Genomic DNA, 21,197 nt, shown 5'->3' on the forward strand with positions numbered 1-21,197 from the left:
ACTAGCTATGTATTTGGGGCCTGTAACTATAATATCATTTTATGACTACAAGTTTAAAGTATATGAGGAAAAGTAATTTGAGGAATGGCCTAGGAACACAACTACCACTTACAATATTATTTCTGTAGGAAAAATACATTTCTTTCCCCTCCCTCCAAAACTCACAAAATGTAATTCTTTGTTTCTAAAAATCAGTCATCATTATAACACTGACCTCCGTATAGGCTTAACATTATGCCAGCTAGGGGCCTTGCATTCAATTCTTTCTGAAAAACAAAACAAATCAGAACTAAAACCAAACAAAACTATGAGGGAGCTGAGACTTCATGCTGCTATTTAAAAAATAAAAAAATATTGACTATTTAAGAACTAATACAAAATGGGGCACCTGGGTGGCTCAGTCGGTTAAGTGTCCAATTCTTGATTTTGGCTGAGGTCATGATCTCACAGTTTGTGAGTCTGAGCCCCGCTTCGGACTCTGCTTTGACAGTGTGGAGCCTGTTTGGGATTCTCTCCCCCCGCCTCCCCGCCCTCTCTGCCTCTCCTCTGCTCACTCTCGCTCTCTCAAAAAGTAAACTAAAAAAAAAAAAAACTAAGAGAAAGAACTAATACAAAATAAGATAATAAATACATAGCTTAATATTTACGTTCGTAGAGTACATTGCAAAGCACTCTCATATACACACACAGTGGGGCTAGGTTCTGGGAATACAGAGCTGAGTTAGGCTGAGTCTCTGTCATTGAGTAGCTCAGAGTCTAATAAAACCCATGATAAATTCAGAAGTATGCCACAGAAGCTCCATAATTTGCCCAAGCTCATACCACTTATTGAGAACAGAATAGGTCTTTCTCTCCTGTGTTGTCAATCCCTTGTTCATTTTCTCCCACAAGTTACTTTTATGTTCTATCTACGTCTGCCTAGATTCTCGGTTTTTGTTTGTTTGTTTTGTTAATGACAACTTTTTTTTTTTTTATGAAGCTACTTCACCTATTTGTGAAACTCATACGTTTGAATTTGGTTTTATATGTCCTAGCTAGGTGACAGTTCTATCAATTTCTACATAGGGATGCCGTTAAATGGTGTATCTTGTGATGAATTTTCACAACAGAGTTAGTTAAAATTAGAATTACAACTGATTAATGTTTTCTTTCCTGTGAGTGTTAAGCTTTGTACTGCGCATATTCTGAGTACGCTTTCTTACAAATTGTCTTTTTTTCTTTTAATTATTTTTTTCTAATGTTTATTCTTGAGGCAGAGACAGAGCGTGAACAGGGGAGGGGCAGAGAGAGAGGGAGACACAGAATCCAAACCAGGCTCCAGGCTCTGAGCTGTCAGCACAGAGCCCGACGCGGGGCTCAAACCCACGAACTGTGAGATCATGACCTGAGCCGAAGTCGGACGCTCAACCGACTGAGCCACCCAGGCGCCAGTTTGTCTGTCTTAAATAAGCTTCTAATTAGCAGTTGCTGACTATGTATCAAGCAGTAGGGACTGCAGCCTCTGCATATGAAGTGACAACGTCCAGAGACACATAGTGAATATGTCAACTGCTTGATGACATCAAATTACGTAATTCGTTAAGGTCACACACCCACAAAAGAAAAACAAAAGGAGAAAAAAGCTCCAATTTGATTCATATGCAAGATAGAGAAAAATGGCAGCTTATTTAGCAAAAGCATCATCAGTTTCTGAGCTTTTATGAACCCAGTTTATCCCTATGTTACTGTTTCTGGTAGACTGGGACTCAGGGATTGTACTTTCGGGGGAAATAAAGGATTTTTTCCACTATGCCCAGAACATACAACACTGGGCAAAAAGACCCGGTCACAATTTTGTAAATAGAAAGCTTTTATGGATAATAGGTAGCAAATAAGCTTCGACTGCAGAAAATATATTACGTATTCGTTAGGATCTAATACATAGCCAATAACAGCACACCTTTACCTGGATTCATCAATCACAGACATATCATTATTGAAAACCTGCCTATGAAACTAGACAGAAACTGAAATATAAATGGCTAAGAAAGAGAAAAATAATCTCAATACACAAAATAAAAATAAAATCTAAATATGTTTATAATGTAAAATATATGCTCTTTTTCTTAATACAACTGACTTTTGGGAAGAGGTATGCATGTTTATTTTTCCAACTAGAATGATAATAAGCAGATGCAAATGCTGGTGGAATGAATTTTGTGTATTATGTGGATTCAGAGAAAAAAATCTATTTCCGACCTGGATAGAAATCTCACAGTAAGAAGTGCATAACAGGAAAGTTTCCAAGGGTCAATAAACACTTTCATTATAAATTATTATCTACAAGTTCCTGAAATAAGCACCAAGACACTCATAATATGGCCTATAGCTGGGAACGGATTTTTTTTTTTAAGAATGATTATAAAGTGATTAAGAGATGACATGGTACAAAAAAAAAAAATGAAGGAAAGGAAAAAAAACCCTCTCTTCTTCTTTACTGGAAAAACTCCTACTTATGCTACAAAGCCTTCTCTTCACCTGCCCTGTGTGTAGCCATGTACTGGCCAAACGTCTGGCCAATGTATCAATTGCACCGCGTTACTTGTTTGTGTGGCCGCCTGCGTGGCTGTACTCTGAGCTCTCGAGAAGTGTGATCCACCTCATGTTCTTTGTGACCTCTGAGCTCTTTTGTATGCCTTCTCAGCACGGAAAACACTAGTACGTATATAATAGGTGCTTCCTGGATGTCAGTGGGATAAAGGGATGCCAACAAGTCAGAGGAAAATGAAATGCAGCTGCTGCCTATTTTTAAGGAGTGCAGAGAAGCAGTTTTTAGTTGGTTTTCAGTAAATATTTGTTGAAGGAAACAAACAGAAAAGATAAATGCCTTTGTGTTGCTCTTCATCTGTCAGGTCTCGCAAGACCAGGCTCTGCCTGCCCTGCCCACTTTAGTCACTTTGTTCTAACCCACAAGGCATCACCACGGCCTTCTTTCAGTCCCTTATGGTTGCCTTGACTTATTCCACTACAGGACCTTTGCATCCGCTGATGCCTCTCCCTGAACAGCTCTTCTCTTACATTTATTCCCCTTCCCATCCCCACTATCTCTGTCTGTACCCATCGATTCTCATTTGAAAATCTAAGTCTCCGCCCTGTAGAATGCTACGGCCTCTAACCTGCTAACAGAGAGATCTTTTTAAACTTAACAATGCTACACTCCTCTTTAAGTAAATCCTCCAGTGGTTCCTTACAGTTTTCAGAATAAATATTGTACCTCTTACCTTTGCCTAGAGGGATCTGGCTCAATTAGCCTCTGAAGCTTTCACTTGCCATACGGATGTCTGTTCCATTACCACTACACCCTCTTCCTTGCTTGTAGGTTTCCCGTGTTTTCTGCCTCTGTCCGACACATGTGTTGATGTGTGTACCAGAACGTCCCTCTCCGTGGTGTTTCCCTTCTTTTTCTAATTATCTTTTGCCCTGGCTCACGAGTTCCCCTTTCAGGAAATACTTTCTCAGTCATCTTGTGTGTTCCTAGAATACCTGTACACGTATTTCTCATGGGACTTGTCCATCCCGCTGTACTGTGGTCATGGTTAAATTCTCTCTCTCCCACTGTACAGCGGTAGATTCTTGATGGCAGGAATCTTGCTAATTTACCTCTCATACCCTCAGAACCAAGCACCTGTGTGATACATATTCGTATCAGAAAAACTGTAAAAGTCTTTGAAAGGAACAAGAGTATGGAGTGTCCTATCAGTGGAATTCTGGATGGTGTTTAGAAGCCTTTGTGGGGTTATCTGATTCTACTGTACTCTGCATCTTTCATTGCCCTTATCTGCCTTGTAAGGACACAACTGGACACAAATCCAACAACCAAGTAGTAGTTATTATGGAACAAAGGCTGGCGATACTTGTGGAGCCAATGGCAACAATGCCTTCCCAGGAAAACCTGCCTGGTGCCTGCTTGACAGAGTCTAACCTTACAGGTACCCTTCCATCAGGACAGGGACCAGCAAATTGGGAGAACTTTTCAACACAAATTCACCCTAGTTTATAGGTATTTTAGATAGAACTTAGAAGATGTCTTGGCTTAGTTTCCTAGCCTCAAGATAGGAAAGAACAGACTTTTATAAGCCCAAACCAAGATTTCTTTTTTTTTTTTTTTTTAATTTTTTTTTTCAACGTTTTTTATTTATTTTTGGGACAGAGAGAGACAGAGCATGAACAGGAGAGGGGCAGAGAGAGAGGGAGACGCAGAATCGGAAACAGGCTCCAGGCTCCGAGGCATCAGCCCAGAGCCTGATGCGGGGCTCGAACTCACAGACCGCGAGATCGTGACCTGGCTGAAGTCGGACACTTAACCAACTGAGCCACCCAGGCGCCCCCAAACCAAGATTTCTTATGAAAACTTTCAGAAAGAAGTAAATTCTGTGGCCTTGTGCTGGTCAATACTGCATGGCTCAAGATTTATCAAGAAAAGTCAAGAAGACTTATATGGTTAGTTAATTATCATTCTTGCTGTTCCAATATAAATAATCAGGACAAACCTAATGAGAATATAGCCTTCTTCTTCTTCTTTTTTTTTGATCACAAATAAGCCTTGAGATTATTATTACAGGAAAAACTGTAATAAAAGATTTTGAAATGGGCAAACAACTACTTGTGTCCTGTCAAAGGACTGTTGGGAATTGTCTAGCATTTCTTTCCAGGATTATCTGATACTATAGAGATCCGTACCATTCATAGTCTCTGACTATTTGTAACCCTACAGGGACAGAAGTTAACCTATGGAGGTCTGGTGGCAATACGAAAGTTTTGTGTTCATAGAGATGAATTGTGTCCAGCATAGATGTAATTATTATGGTGTGGATTTTGGTGGTTTTGGTATCTGTTAACATATATGCTTCAGTATTCCTGTCTTAAGTATTTGTTCTTTGGATTATCTGTTGTATCAGTAACATTTTACTGTTACTGTAACATTTTACTATTTCCCTCATTAGTTAATGAAAAAAATAAAACAATGGAGTTGTATAAAATTATTCCTTAAAGTAGGCATTTAATGTTTCCTGAATAAATGAATACCTCCATACACAATAGGTCGTTTCTGTTGAGTATTTAAATGAATTAAAAAACTGATAAACTATGTGACATAAAGAAGTAAATGCTATCTTAATTGCTTATGTGACATAAGTATTTTCAGTGTCCAGGAGGTACAGAAAAGCACTATATTCATTTGTTCACTCAACAAAGATCACAGAAATGCCTTCAATGGGCTAGGTTAGGGTACAATGATGACTGAGAACAAGGCTCCCTGCCCTCATGTAAATTAAATTCTAATAAGTTGGACATAAGTTGAATAATCATAAAATAAATATAAAATATAAATAATGTTTGGATCGAGCCTTGAAAGGTCAGTAGGTATTAAGTAGATGATGACAAGACAGAACAAAATGTGCAAAGGTCCTGTGGTGGGATGATCATAGAATATATAATGGAATGAAAGACCTCTATCAGAGGGGGCTATAACCTGTGCCTGTGCACAGGGTTCTTTAAGGGTGCATTATTTTGCAATTAGCTTTTTGATCACTAGATGGCAGAGATATACTAAGGTGGCAAAAAGCTGACTAAATTTAAATTTATGGAGGGTTTTAAGGAAGTGGGGGAGATCAGAAAATCTAGCAAGAAAAAGTGGGAGATGAAAAATTGGTTGGGGTGGGGGCACAGGCAAACGACACACCCCAAACTTGCAAGATCTGATAATGGAGAGTAACAGAAAGCCAGTTATTGTTTTATTTTCTTTCAACAAATATTTGAGAACCTACTGAAAGCTGCTAGTGTGCATTCCTTAAAATAAGGTAGTAACCACATCTCAGTTTTCAAAAATTCTTAGCATTTCTTCCTTCCACAAAGATCCATTAAACACCTGTTACCCACACTACTGTCTTCCATGCTGTGAGGCATACAAATAAAAAGATATCCCTCCTTTCAAGATTTTCAATAAATATGTGGTAAAAATGCAAAATTATTGAATATAATACAGTAGTTATAAATACGAACTATCCTTCATTGTAGGAATATAACTGAACACAAAGTTTTGATCATAGATGAAAACTTATTTAAATGACCATTAATACCAGTCATGATTGATGTCAAATTATAGTATTTACAATAAGTAGGTTCAGTCAACATACTAACAACAGTAACAATATAGGACTGTAATTACATACTATAAATAATGGCAAATTCTGGGATCAAATAAAGAGGTTTCAAAGTTGCTGTATGGTCATTTCTCAATGCAATGGTCATTTCACTGTTTCACAACTGCACTCACAGGCTGTACAAATTAGCAAGTAACTTAGCATTTGCAGCTTTTGTGGGAACCAGTACTACATGAGAAGAAGGTACATCTTTTGAATGCAAAAAGACATCAGAAGAAACAAAATAGAGTTTTGGAGAATTTGACATCATTCTAGTACGAGGAATTAAAAATAAGATGGGGCACTGGATATCATAGGTCCTCCATCAGACTCTGACTAGGTTCTACCCACATACAATTGGAAAAGAAAAATTTGCTCACATGGAGATGTGAAGTGTAAAATTCACATCTAGCATAAAGATTCATAAAATTTTGGAAGTAAACACTTGTATAGCAAGGGATGCTTATTAAGCATGTGAGAAAATACTACACTAAAGCAAAAGGAAAGTTTTCAGCATGGTATAAAATTTATTCAAGAAGATATCTTACTAGAGAAGTTCAATCTCTAGCTAGACATTGAATAAAACAAAACAAAAAAAAATGGACTGGTAAAAACAAGGAGGAAAAGCATTTCTTATGAAGGAAAAACCACAAGCAAATGTACGCAGAAAGTGACAGAGGCAGAGGGTCCAAGTCATGAAACCATCAAACTTAACTTTGAAAGAGATTTCAAGAAATAAGTTTGGTTCAGCTACAATAAGCAAGATCAATGTTTCCTTTCTTTTCACCACAATGGTTTCCGGATAGCACTTCTGACAGTTTGAATGGTGAGAAACATTCCCCTGGTGCACAATGACCAGGTGATCTTGCAGTTACCATTTTTGTCACTAGATGGCAGACAGATCCTAATAAGGCAAAATGTTGAGTAAGTCTAAATTTACGGGGTGGGGGGGGGGGGTTGGGAGAAGGGGGAAAAGTAAGGGATATATGTAAATGAATGGGAAAACACATTTTTTTAGACTTCATAAAATTAAGATGCTTTTAATATATGAATTTTTTAAAAATTGGTACTCTCTGTGCTACTGTCCCCATTTTAGGGTTGAAGTAACTGAGGTCCAGAAGTGTTACCTTGCTTACCCAAAGTCCATAGCAAACCCCCAAGCTTAAGACAAAATAAATAAAAATTAAGTATACACGCATGAAATAATATGAAAAAAATGAAACTCTACCATATGTAATTATAATGGCAATACCTTAAGAATTCATGGCATTTTACGGAAGGGTTTTAAAGCACATGTTGCAATTTATTGGTAGTGGCTAAAGCAGAGTGAATTGACTTATCTATGACTGATTTGCTTCAGTGTGTTTGATATTTTACATACTGTACTGTTTTTCATTAAATACCTAATTTATCACAAATTTTGGTCAACATTTTCCCTATTTTTTTTCTTTTTTTACAAATTAGGGAACCAAAAGCTTAACAAAGTGAAGCGTCTTGGGGAAAGATTAGACTAGTGACAAACCTAAGATTCCAACCCAGGTGTTCCAGTTCCCTGAACAGAACTCCTTTTGTTAAAATTACATTAGATACATAAGTTCTCAGAGACTCAGAAGAAATAACTGTCTGAGAATTAACCCGAGAAAGACTTTCTTAAAATGGCAAGTTTTAACCTCATTTTTAAAGCGGACAGTTACAGAATGACCATGAGTCTTAATATTCTTGGTAGGTGAAATGGCACAGTGAAGAGACAAAAGATTAATACACTTTTCCAAAGACACTGAAGACACATTCCTGTCAGGGCAAAAGAGTACATTGGAAGGATTAACAAGATATGTATTTGGTGAAGTCTGATGAATTCAGCTGATGAGGGCTGTTATTAGACTAAGGAAATAAGATTTTATAGAAGCATTAAAATTACACTTCTGAGCAGTTGAGTGCTATGTGAGACTAGTTGAGGAGGATGACTTTGAAGTGGTCCATGGGGCCCCTGGGTGGCTCAGTTGGTTAAGCATCCAACTTCGGCTCAGGTCATGACCTCGTGGTTTATGAGTTCCAGCCCCGCATCGGGCTCTGTGCTGACAGCTCAGAGCCCGGAGCCTGCTTAGGGTTCTGTGTCTCCCTCTCTCTCTCTGTCCCTCCCCTGCTTGTGCTCAGTCTCTCTCTCTCTCTCTCTCTCTCTCTCTCAAAAACAAATAGAAGCACTAAAAAAAATTTTTTTTAAAGTGGTCCAGACACATCCAAGAGCCCTTTACCAGTTCTTCCAGTTCGCCACGATCTGGTCTTATTGGTTAGCTTTATTCACTTAATTCTCTATGATTCAGGTATCACCTGACAGATGATCTCTTATAAAAGTAATATTTCATTTCAAGTACATTCCTGTCTTGCTAAATCCTTGAAACCAAGAATCATACCCTTTAATTCATTTTGCCTCTAATTCCACTTCCATTTAGAATGTAAAGAATAGCAAAAGAATGTCAACTCCCATCTTAACAATGAGAAAAAGCTGGGTTATTTAAAAAAAAAAAGTCCCACAAATCCTAATTCTTCTTGGACCTATCAGAGAGCTGAATTGTAAGGCAACCAAGCAAACCAAATTCCAAAGGGTTACAAGCCCTTCTGAGGAGAGATGAGACACAAGACCTATTTCCTCCAGGCAAAGCACGAGGAGAGAGGTAGCTGGCATATAAGCAGGGGAGAAGAAATCTGCTAAGATAATAGCCTTAAAGACCAAGTATGAGCTAAGATGTCAGTTTGGAATAGTTAGGAGTCTCAAAGGCAAGGGGAGATTGTACTCGCAAGCCCTCTTCCACAGATAAAATCGTGTGTTTGCTAAATCAGGCAACCCTATTACCTGGTGCTACAGGGAAAGGCTAGGGGCAAGACAGGAGACTGAAAAGAGCTCCCCTTGGGGGTACAGGCAAGCAGGAGGTGATAAGCTGCTGCAGGGAGGTATGTATGAAGCCCTACTTACTTTATAAGAACACTCATTTATGTATAAGAAAAGTCATACAGTCATGGCATACAGTCAGCAAACTCAATCCCAAAATTCTGGGGGAAGGAAAAAAACAGAAACTCCTTTAGGGAAGAGCAAGAAACACTCTGAGGCACAGGACTCTACTCTGTTAACAAGTGGAAATCTATCACCAGTGGGGAGGGGCAGGCGCCCTCAAACTGCCCAAGACCAGTCGCAGAAATAAGAAAGTTTATCTGCCATGAAAGGAAGTGGAGGGATGTTGAGAAAGCCCCAAATCTGAGGCACAGTGGCACAAGACCTGCTAAGGCTAAAGCTGGACCAGAGCACATAAAACCCATAAGGCTAGGACTAAGTAACCAGCAACAGAAGTTAATTGCTGGAGGAGGGGCAAAAACATTGAGAGAGATCCCCCATGTGGCTCTAATATAGCTAAGGGTGATGGAGAAACACCAAGAAAAACCTGCCAGAAACTTCACTGGTAGTAGTCCACTCTAAGCGCAAGATAATAGCAGCCAACTGCAGGTAATGATATCAACAACAAAATCCAAGGCAGTTCAATTTGTGATGCACACATGGGGTCCAGTACTCAAGAACTACCAGACATAAAAAGTAAGAGGAAAAAAAGATGGATGCATAAATGGATGAGATGACAGTAGCAAGATGAAATCCATATAAAAGAGTCAAATTGAAATGACAGAAAAAAAAAAAAACCATAAGAGAGAAATTCTTTTGATCAGCTCATCAGCAGACTGAAGAAAATAAAATGAATGAACTTTAAAACAGGTCAATTCTATTGACCAATCTGGCATTTCTATATGCTAACAGTGAACTCTCTAAAAAAACCCAGTATGGCACTGGTATAAAAGCAGACATAAAGGCTAATGAAACAGAATCAAGAGTCCAGAAATAAACCCATACATATATAGTCAACTATTTTTGATAAGGATGGTAAGAACACTGAATGGTGGAAGGATGGTCTCTTGAATAATGGGTGCTGGGAAAATCGGATATTCACAGGCAAAATAACAAAACGGCAAAAATTTCATCTTAAACAAAAATTAACTCAAAATGAATTAAGGACTTAAATATAAGACTTGAAATCATAAAACTCCTACAAGAAAAAGCTCCGTAACATTAGTCTTGGTAATGACTTTTTAGATATGACATCAAAAGCACAGAAAATGTGCAACAAAAACAAAAATCGAGTGGAGCTACATCAAACTAAAAAGCTTCTGCACAGCAAAAGAAACAATCAACAAAATGAGAACAATCAACAAAATGAAAATTTCTTCCATTCTCATGGAATGTGAGAAAACATTTGCAAATCATTATCTGATAAGGGGTTAATATGCATAATACATAAGGAACTCATGCAATTCCTACAGTAGTCAAAGAAACACCACAAATAATCCAATTAAAATGAGCAGAAACTTGAATAGACATTTTTACAAAGAAGACATAAAGATAGCCATCAAGTACATGAACATGTGCTCAATATCACTAATCATCAGGGAAATACAAATCAAAACCACAATGAAATACCACCTCACACCTGTTAGAATGGCTATTATGAAAAAGACAAGAGATAATAAATGTTGGCAAGGATGTGGAGAATATTGTGCACTGTTGGTGAGACTGTAAATCGACGTAATCACTATGGAAAACCGTATGAAGATCCCTCAAGAAATTAAAAATAAAACTACCATGTTTAGCAATCCCATTTCTGGTTATTTATCAGGAGGAAATGAAATCACTGTCTCATTCAGATATCTGGCCTCAATGGTCACTGAAGCATTAATCACAATAGCCAAGACATGGAAACAACCTAAATGTCTATCGATGGATAAATGCATAAAGAAAATGTGGTATGTGTACAATAGGATATTATTGAGTGATAAGTAAAAAGGAAAACCTGCTATTTGTGACACTGATAAACCTTGAGAACATTAAGCTAAGTGAAATAAGACAGACAAAGAAAGATAAATACTCTGCCACTTATCTGTGTAACCTCAAAAAGCCAAGCTCATAGAAACAGAAAGTGGATGGGGTAGTTGCCAAAGGCTGGAAGTGGGAGAAATGACATGTTGGTCAAAAAGGTACAAACTGCCTTTATAGTTTAACAGTTTATAGTTTATAGTTGTTTATAGTTAACAACATTGTAGTGAATACTTGAAAGTTGCTAGAGAAAAACAAGTAAATGGTAATTCTGTAAGATGAAAAATGTTAACTAATTTTACTGTGCTAAATATTTCACTATACATTTACCAAACTTAAAATAAGTATCCAAACTGAAACACAAAGAGAAAAGAGAACAAGAAAAACGACAACAGTGGCGGCAGCAACAACAACCACAAGAAAAACCAGAATAGGGCATCCAAGAGCTAAGGAATACTATCCATGGGTCTAATTCTTTCTGTTCCCAACACATAGTAGGTGTTCATTAAATTTTTGTGAAAGTTCTTGTTGTAGACAGAATAGAAACAATATTACCTAATATTTATTAAACTTCTAGTGAGTGTTGGAAAAACAAATTCTATCACTAACTCCAATCTCCACAGTAACTCTATGGGAGTGGACATAGTTATCATCATTTTATAGATTTGAAGCTTAAGAGGATTAGAGAGGTTAGGCAAGTTGCTCAAGTTCCAATACCAAGCAAGTAGCAGAGCTGGTATTCTGGTCCAGGTTTGTTAAACTCCAAAGCCCAAGATCTTTCCTTCCACATGGGGTCTTGCTACCTAGTCATGAATGTGATGTTAAGAAGTGAAAAGGAAGAATAGATACAAAGGTCAATGAAGGAAAGTCTGAGTTTGTAAATTCAGTAAGACAAGGTAAATGATCTTGAAAGTAGTCCTTGCACCTAGTAATGTTCAGAGGAGGTACATGACCTTGAAAACTGTAAACTAGCACACAGCAGATATTTAGGTAGTTTTTGTTGAATTGAGGTAGATTGTCTCTCCATTATGGTATTGTCCATTGGGTTCATATTGCACCATTAATTACATTAGTGGAAGCTTATTTGAATTAATATTAAGTTGGGGACTATTCTAGAATTCAACTAGAAATCTCCATATTAGATTTTAGAGATAGAATATTTGAAATCAGAACTGATCCTTTACAGACTCGTTTTACTGACGTTAGGGAGTTTCAGGAAGTTTTGACTTCTTTTAGTTCAGTTTGGCAAAACGCTGGATCAAAATCATCCTAGGAACACAGTACTTTAGAAATCATTTCTCAATTGTTAGAGATTATATACAACCTACCCAATGGCAGCATTGTACCAGCTATTCTAAAAGGCTCTCTCTCTCATTGAAGTATGTTAATGAATGGAAAGAAGGAGAGAAGACCAGTACTCATTACTCATCTGTGGTTACAAGCAATACGATTGTGAATTGTTAATACTTTTAAGCCAATTTTTTAGGACAGTACATATGCAAAGTAATTATGTTAACTGTAAATATTTAAAATGTTGTTTTATTATTTTTCCTGTTCTTTAATATTTGCAAATGCAAAATTTAACAAAGCTCTTGCAGTAACTTTTCAGTACTGAGAAACTGTTGATCGGCATAAATACAAGTTGTATACAGCTATTAAAAATTATTCCCAAAGCAAAACAGATAAATAAATTTTTGATATATGGCAAACTATTTGTAATTTCACTTTTGCTGACAGGGTTTCAATATTTCAACATTTAAAAAGGTTTCTTAATGCACGACAAGTCCACTGTATTTTCGGTAAAACAGAATTTGGTTATTTTCGCTAAATGATGTGCAGATGATTTTTCTAGCTGGCATAAACAATTAAAAAGTCAGTAATGACTAACAAAATAATATTATTTCCAACTACTTCAATAAACTATGTTTGTAAAAAGTACGTAACCAAGATTAAAATATTTTATTGTAAAATAATTACAGCTGATTTTATTTTTCAGATTATCATATCACTATGTCATAAGCATAAATATGCAAATGTATGGAGAGAGGCTTAACACAGAAACAACATTTCTGTGTGAATGCAGCAAGAAGCAAGAATCTTAACAGAAATTGTAATTAGTCTATATGTATTTCGGTTTCAAAAGCATTATCTTACAAATATCAAAGACATCAATAAACACAAAGAGGGAACAGGCTTCTGTGAAATGGCAGTCTTATTCTCAAACATTAGAAACACCATAAAGAACTTCCAGAGAAGGGTCCAACACAGTAGTCTTATTTTGAAACTGGCATGAGGGCACAGGCTAACTTGTTAAGATATTTATGTATTGCTCTAATATTTTGTGTTCTGTATCAGGAAATATAATAATGTGTAGTAGACACAAATCCAGTTCAAATTATAATAAGAGTCTATTATACTCTGGTAGTTATAATCTACTGACATTCCCGGAAATTTTTCTCTCTTGAGGGACATTAATAGGCAGCAGCAGTAACCCCTACAAAGAAAAGACTGGCTTCCCTTTTCATCAACACTAACATTGATCTCTGACCAACCTTAAAAGCAGTTCTAGATAGAAAACAGGAAGAACATCATCATTTCTTTATCCCAGGGTGTCTGGGAGAACATAAGAATTAGTCCATTAAAAATGGGGTACTTTTGGAATAGAGAGCTATTGTTATTTTTACCAAAAGCCCGTAAAACAATTAAAGAAGTAATGGGGGGGGGGGAACTGTAAGTTAAATAGAACAGAAAATAGGGAGGAAAAATATTAGTGACATGATTGTTGATGTAAAGTCTAAAATGGTAATATTCATTATATTTACTAAAGGGAAAACCAAGTAGCTTTGTTTTTATTTCAAGACTTTCTAATAAATGACATAGTCAATTGTGGCAATAAATTTGAAGAGTAAAATTATAATATTAAAAAGGTACATTTCAATCTAGGATTACCTCATAATATATACTGAACATATTCACATAAGTGAAATTATCTTCCACTACTTCTTTTTAATATACTTGATATTATTCAGCAGTGCTAAATGTTTAAAAAATGAAGTCCTAGCCAGTTACTGAAAGGAACTGGCTTTGGATTATTTCTTTGAAAAAGTGATGTTCTCAAACAATTTTATGACAATACAAATGTTTCAATGTGTATTCTATTGTGTTTCTAAAAGAGAGTATTCTGAAAGGCAAATTTTATAAATTTTTTGTCTACAACTATCATTATACATATCAAAGTATTATATAATGCCCACTAGAGGGCATTCTTGTAATCCATAACTGAATGGGGCGGGGGGTGGAGGTGGGGTACAGATTTTAAACTATAATCAAACTGGATATGTTGGAAATTAACATTATTTCAACAGAAAACAACAGAGGAAAAAATAACTTTATTTAAAATTAAAGATATAGTACCCTTATTTTTCCAACTTGACTTAAAAGATTAATTTTATAAATTAGTGATATTAGTATAGCTTAGACTAAATACATGCTATGTCAGAGTGACTTTGGGACAGACTACGAGAATGTGTTTTCATTTAGGCAGTATTTTTGGTGGGCATATTTTAATAGAAACACATTTACTTATTTCAAAATATTTTTGTCATTTGGAACTTTCTAATAGATTTCCCTAATCACTTTAATTCAACAATTTAGTTTGATCATCATAATATGCTCAATCCTGAGCTAAATCACAGAAAATGCTAAAAAAAAAAATAAGGGGTTTCTGCTTATCACAATTTGGTTAAGCTTACTTTTATTATTTTTTAAAATTTACATTAAATATTCTTTCCAATTATCTGGGCCTCCTCCTTCATATACCCATTTCTTCCCTGTCCCCCCAGGTCACAATTATCTTTCTCACTGTGATTTGCAATCACCTTTTTCTTGGTCAGAAGAAGCAAGTGGTGTCTTTCCTCTGCAAACAATGACTATGCCATTTCTTTCTTGACCAATAAAGCAAAGCTACTGAATGGACTGTATTTTTCCAAAGATCCCAACAAGTGTGCCATTTTCTGCAATCTGTTATGTCACCTGAGCAACAAATGCTATCTTTAATTACATTCATTTTATTCCCAGAGTCCACTGAATTCCAATGAATTAAAGAGTGTCAGAAACACAATACTATATACCACATCCTACTAGGTGTGACGATCCCATCATTTATTATGCTTAGGAACTAAATTTAGAGAATCTGAGTTTTTAATCTTATAAATTTCACAGCAACTGTAATTTCATCTGCAACATTTTAAAATATGGAATTATATGTAAAGTGTAAACCACCTGATTGCTCATATTTTAAAACATGCTTATATACTAGAATTTCTTTTAAGTCCCCATTCAACCAAAATGTGGTTTTGAAATATCTTACTTGCAAGTCTCCACTTGCCAAAAAGGTATATACAATTTCTATGTACATTCCTTAAATATAAATGTGTATTACTTGTAATTATAAAATGAACACATGGCAGTCATGCTATATTCCATAAATCCATTAGGATGATTGATAAACCATTAAATACCTAAGGACTCAAAATGATCTCATAGTTTCTTTTGAAGTGTGCATTATCACCTTCTATAATGGGTAAAATGGAAAATCACATAGAGCATTTTACGGTGTAAATATCTTCCTTATTTATGCATTCCAAAGGTAGCTCTTCATACCATAAACTATTGGTCTGTATGTGAATATATCTTAAAAACAGAATAAATGATCACTAGTTTAATAGTACTTGGTCTTATTAGAAGTTATGACTATTAAACATAACTCTATTTCTAATCACTATATTTAGGTTCAAGTGTTGACTATGTTCCACGTTGTATTTACCAACAGGCACACTACTTTACATTATATTACAACTGAAAAAAATAATTTTCCATTCATATTTCCTCACGCTGCTTTTACACAGTTAACTGGACAGGTTGAAAATAGATCTGAGTGCATTGCTATTTGTCTCAGACCTGAAATAGTTAAGAGTGGTATGTGTGCCAGGGTTTTAATAGGGCTTAACAACAAAAAGCTTCAATCCTCCACTTTCACTAGATTTTGTTGCCGTGGTTTTGCTTGCTTAGGGCCATCCATCTGTTAATGTTGACTTGTAATATAGCTAAGCTCCTGCTTGCAGTACACTAGTCTAGTTGGGGTGTGTGTGCGTGCATGTGTGTGTGTGTGTGCTCACGCACGGGCGCGCATGTGTGTGTCCTATATAGACACTCAGATACGTACACATTACAATTGTCAGAGTAAGTTAAGAATGGCTAATATTATTAAAAATGGAGCAGTATCTTAGATTCATATAAATTTTGCACATTAAAGGAATTTCTCATTCTTAGAAAATTCCAGTACATTTTTACAAATAAGTGTTTTAAAACATAATTTTCAGTGACAGAATTAGTCTAAATGTTGTTCACTAAGAGTACAGTATTTGTTCTAAAATAGAATTGATGAAAGAAGGTAAGTGTGCAGTCAAGATGAAAACTGTTCTGCACCATGACCGGTGGCAGTATTCTCCATGGACCCAACTGGCCCTGTTTTCAATAAAACCCGAGGAGGATCCTTTCCCTGGAGTCCTGTTAGGCTGGGGCTGCTGTTGGAACTGTCATGTTCACACAAAAGGGAAAAGGGTTGGGTTTTACAAATGTGAAGCCTAATTGGGAGATCTTCATGGCTGTACCCTTGACATTTATTTAAGCCTCATCAACAAAACAGGAAGTAACCATACTAATTAGCAGACCAGCACACAAATTACTATTTGTTGGGGTGTAGATGCAGATTCATAATCTATTCCCAACATAAGCTAAGTAATGGCATATAGGCTTAAAACAACATACATTTTGATTTTGTTCTTTTCTATAGTACCCAAATTATGAAATGTTATTTTTTCACTTATTTAAATACATTCTTGAATTTAAATGACCATAATCTCATTTTCATCTTTTGAAAAACAGATGAAAATAAAGTGTGTCATTTATACATGTCCAGCTGGAAACTGGAAATGTTAAGTTCTTTACATAGCTGAGATCAACTTCTCAAAAAGATAAGGAATAGGGTAAATAAAGCTCACATTCTTTATTTTGATAATTTTACTGACAAGAAAATGAGATACTTGAGGTCTTATAAACTTAGAAATCAAGAGATTTATCAATAAAATAAGCTGTATATTTCTTCTCAAAGCATAAACCAGGATCTGAAGTTATCCCTACTTAGAATGAAGACGGACAAATTTAGGGTCCCCACTACTTTAGTGAACTAGAGGATTGTTAGTGACTTTGGACAGTTACTACCAAGAGAGAAGAAAGTCAGTGCCATTGCGATAAGAGACCTGATGTTCAAGATATATGTATATGCAGGAATGGGTAGAGGCCAATTATTAAGTGCCTGTCATGTGGCAGGTATTTTATATATATTATCTATAATAATGCCTATAGCATTCTAGCAAAATGACATGTATCGTTATTACTATTGCACAAATGTAGAAAGTAAGGCTTAGGGACACTGTGTTTTGCTCAAAGCTAAATGCTAGTAGTTGTTTCAAAGTCAAGTCTCTCTGGCTCTCAACACCATACCTTTGTCTCTAAGGGCCCCTCCTCCACAAACATTCCACCCAACACAAAGGCAGGCCTGTAGTGGTTAGGTACTTAAATTCCAGAATCAGTCTGTCTGCTTTTCAATCCCTACTCTGCTCTTTATTACCTGGTAGAACTTTGGCCACATGTCTTCATCCCTTTGCTGTTACTAAATCTGAAAAATGGGGTTAACAGTTCCCAGTGTGCTTGGATTGTTGGGAGTTTTAAAGTAATCACATCATTCACACAAACATGCAGATGGCCTCACTGTTCATCAAGGATCTGTCTCTTCCTCATGTTTTCCAAGTCTAGTCTAGTGTGCTTTGGTGTTACTCAACTCTAAAAACCAAAGTTTGGAAAACAGTGGGAAGGACCTCAGAGCTATCTAGATCACCAAACCCCAGAAGTCCCACTGAATCACATTTCTGTAGGTAACTGGATTCACCACATGGCAAGTCTTTTAAGAGCGGATGGTAATTTGAATAATCAAAGGTAAGATGGGGCCCAGAGACACGGGTTCCTCAGTGAGAGGCCATTTCCAATGTGAGAAAGGGACGCTACTCTTCTAGCTCAGTGAGCCTGAGAGAAAGAAAAAAAAAAGTGCATTCTAAGTTTATTTCTACTCGTAGCCTTTATTTTTAAAAATATTTTCTTAGGAAACCAAGCTGTCTTTGAGAGAGGTATTACTAAGCCTGAGTATTCCAAATGATAGACACTGCACAGAAGAGAACAAAGAAAGAAAACTAGATTTCTGTCCCTACATACCTCTCCTGGGTACGTCCACTGGAGGCGAGCTCTCGGGACACTGACTTCATCTGTGGACCTGCAGTATCTAGTCCCATTTCCTGGAACGGCTGCATACCTCCTGAACAATTTTTTTTTAATCCTTGTACATTATGAATCATGGTAGGTGTGTTTGTCTCTTCATTTTGGCTGCTAAGCAAAGGAATGGGACTTAGCTTCTTACTGCACTTTCTCTCTGCCTCGAGTCTTACCTAAATTAAATATATTTTAGGGGCACCTGGGTGGCTCAGTCGGTCCAGCATCCGACTTTGTCTCAGGTCATGATCTCATGGTCTGGTGTGTGAGTTCGAGCCCCACATTGGGCTTTGTGCTGACAGCTGGGAGCCTGGAGCCTGCTTCAGATTCTGTGTCTCCCTCTCTCTCTCTGTCCCTTCCCCACTCTCAATCAGTCTCTCTCTCAAAAATAAATAAACATTAAAAAAAATTTAAAATAAATTAAACAATTTTAATCTTTTGTTCTAGGATTCTTGGTAAAATATCCATTTATTTTTGGAAATAAGTAGAACATACATAAATAAACATAATGTCTCTGACATATTGATTGATACCTAGATTCTGCCTTTAACCATATTTGCCTATTCTTAGAAATGCTTACGTATTTAATTGAAAATCTCAATGTGCTCAGATCCTAATATTATTGTGCTTGGAGAGACAGGAGTTAAGACTACTTACTGATTTGGAAATCATCATAAAACAGTATCTTCATGGTTGTAGTATCAGCTTCTATCTCTTGCACAATATACTAGATCATATCTTCTATTAAATCAATGAGACTGGATTACTACTGAAAAGTAAACCAAGGAACCTTCTGTGGTATCAGACCGCAAAGAAAAGGCGGTAGACTATGCCTGGTCCCTACTGACTTCCTTGCCCCAAATGCAAACAATGTATTCTAAGCTCATTTTCTCTGTAGTCTTTTCATTTGTGTAAGTGGCTCGACTCTCATGTGAGAGCTGAGGCAACAGCAACCCACTAGCATAGGCTGACCTTAAACTTACTAAGCTGCAGGTTTATGATACAAAGATCCAGCCTCTAGGTACTTAAAAGTATAGATTTTATTTCTTTTTTCGCAAAGAGGACTCTTGGGCAAATGATGACACGGCAACTAGAGATAGCAAAACTCTTCTGAGATTTTGTCACAGTCCTTAAAACCCTTCTCAGAGAACTGCTTTTCCTGTTTGCCCCTACTACTAGCCACTGTCCTTGGTAACATGGTATTTTCCTTGCTTTTCCGACGAAAGGTTACTGAACCAAGGATTAATGCTGGATCCAAGAGGGCTGTTGACAGTCTTCCAAAAGGAATTGGCTGTGGGCATTGTGGCCCATTCCTAGCAGCTGTTTGAACCAAGGGCCTTGCAAGCTCAATGTCAGGCTCATGGAGGAGCTGAGAAAGACAATCTACAGAATGCACAAAGAACAGCTATGCAGAGAGAAGAACAAGCCAGGGAGAGATAGAGACAAGCAGGTTAGGAGGTAAAGGGTAGGGAGGGCTGATATTCTTCCTTGATTTTTCCATTTTCTAGCTCCAGTCCTACCAGAGGGCTACATACATTCCTATACCTGGATACAAGCAAAGACAAAACATTAAATTATGATAAGTATTACTGGGTACAAATGATTGGGAGTATGGACTCTTAATAAATTCGGCTGCTAAAATATATATACACGGATATATACACCTATTTATATAATGGAACACACGTATATATATGGAGAATACACACTGACTAAAACTCAGACCACTTGAAAAGTAAAGATTGTTATTCAGACATTAGCAGCACCTGCATAATCCATCTAAACATTTTGGTTTAACAAATTTCTGTTAACCAAGTAAGAAAAGTATATTATAATTCTTAAAACAATAAGCCCTACTTCTCTTAATTCCTGTTAGAGTCATCATTTAGCATATTCGCCTGAAAACCACAAAATGCTTATTGATGAATACAGATAGTTGAGTTAATGATTTTATAATAAATGATGGCCATGACAATTCAGGATAAGTATGCGATGAATGTAACCTATTATCCTGTAAGGCTTCCTTAATACAGTTTTCTCTATCAGAAATTGTCTGTCTAGGAATTAACAGAAAACACAGAAAACCATACATATGTAATATATTTTATAATTTAATTATCATAGAAATATGCTGCCATGTTAAAGAAAGGAAGATTTAAAATTTTTAATGAGGAGCTACAGATAGTTTTCCTAACTTAAAACTAACATTTAGGACAGACGTTTCTCTGATTCAAGTGTTTTCTTTCTATCGTAAAGCATCTTATAAGTAACAAAGATCCCACTGGTTTTCACACAAAAATCTATCCACCATAGTAAATATAACCTAAATGCTCCAATGTTAAGGCAATAAACATTTTGCAGAAGTTTTTAAGATGCTGAAGCTTGAGAACCAATAGGGATTGAACATACTAGTGATGGAAGAAAAATAGAGCTACTGATTGCAAATCTATCATTAGTTTACAGGTCAATACATGTCTTCCACTTAACAGTAGTAGCCAGAGAAGGTCTCCATGCTTGTGGAATTATTACTTCATTGAAGGGCTTATTTTAAGTCATACGATCAGCATTTACTATCAATACGCTGCAATTAAGCAATACTGATATATAAAAATATAAGCTTATAAATGGATACAGCATAGAGAAGGCACTTAGAATGGTATAAAAAAGGACCCACAAAGGCAGAGATGTGCTTTGTTTCTCCTAGAACACCTAGAATAGTGACTGGT

General features: G+C 36.4%; 1 protein-coding gene across 2 annotated transcripts in view; it reads right to left on the reverse strand.

The window, feature by feature from the left end:
* DENND1B (DENN domain containing 1B) overlaps positions 1-21,197 on the reverse strand; it is a 267,771-nt gene that overhangs the window by 11,738 nt on the left and 234,836 nt on the right. The window lies entirely within an intron of this gene.

Source organism: Neofelis nebulosa, chromosome 15 (genome assembly GCF_028018385.1).
Source record: "Neofelis nebulosa isolate mNeoNeb1 chromosome 15, mNeoNeb1.pri, whole genome shotgun sequence".
In the NCBI taxonomy this organism is placed as follows: domain Eukaryota; kingdom Metazoa; phylum Chordata; class Mammalia; order Carnivora; family Felidae; genus Neofelis; species Neofelis nebulosa.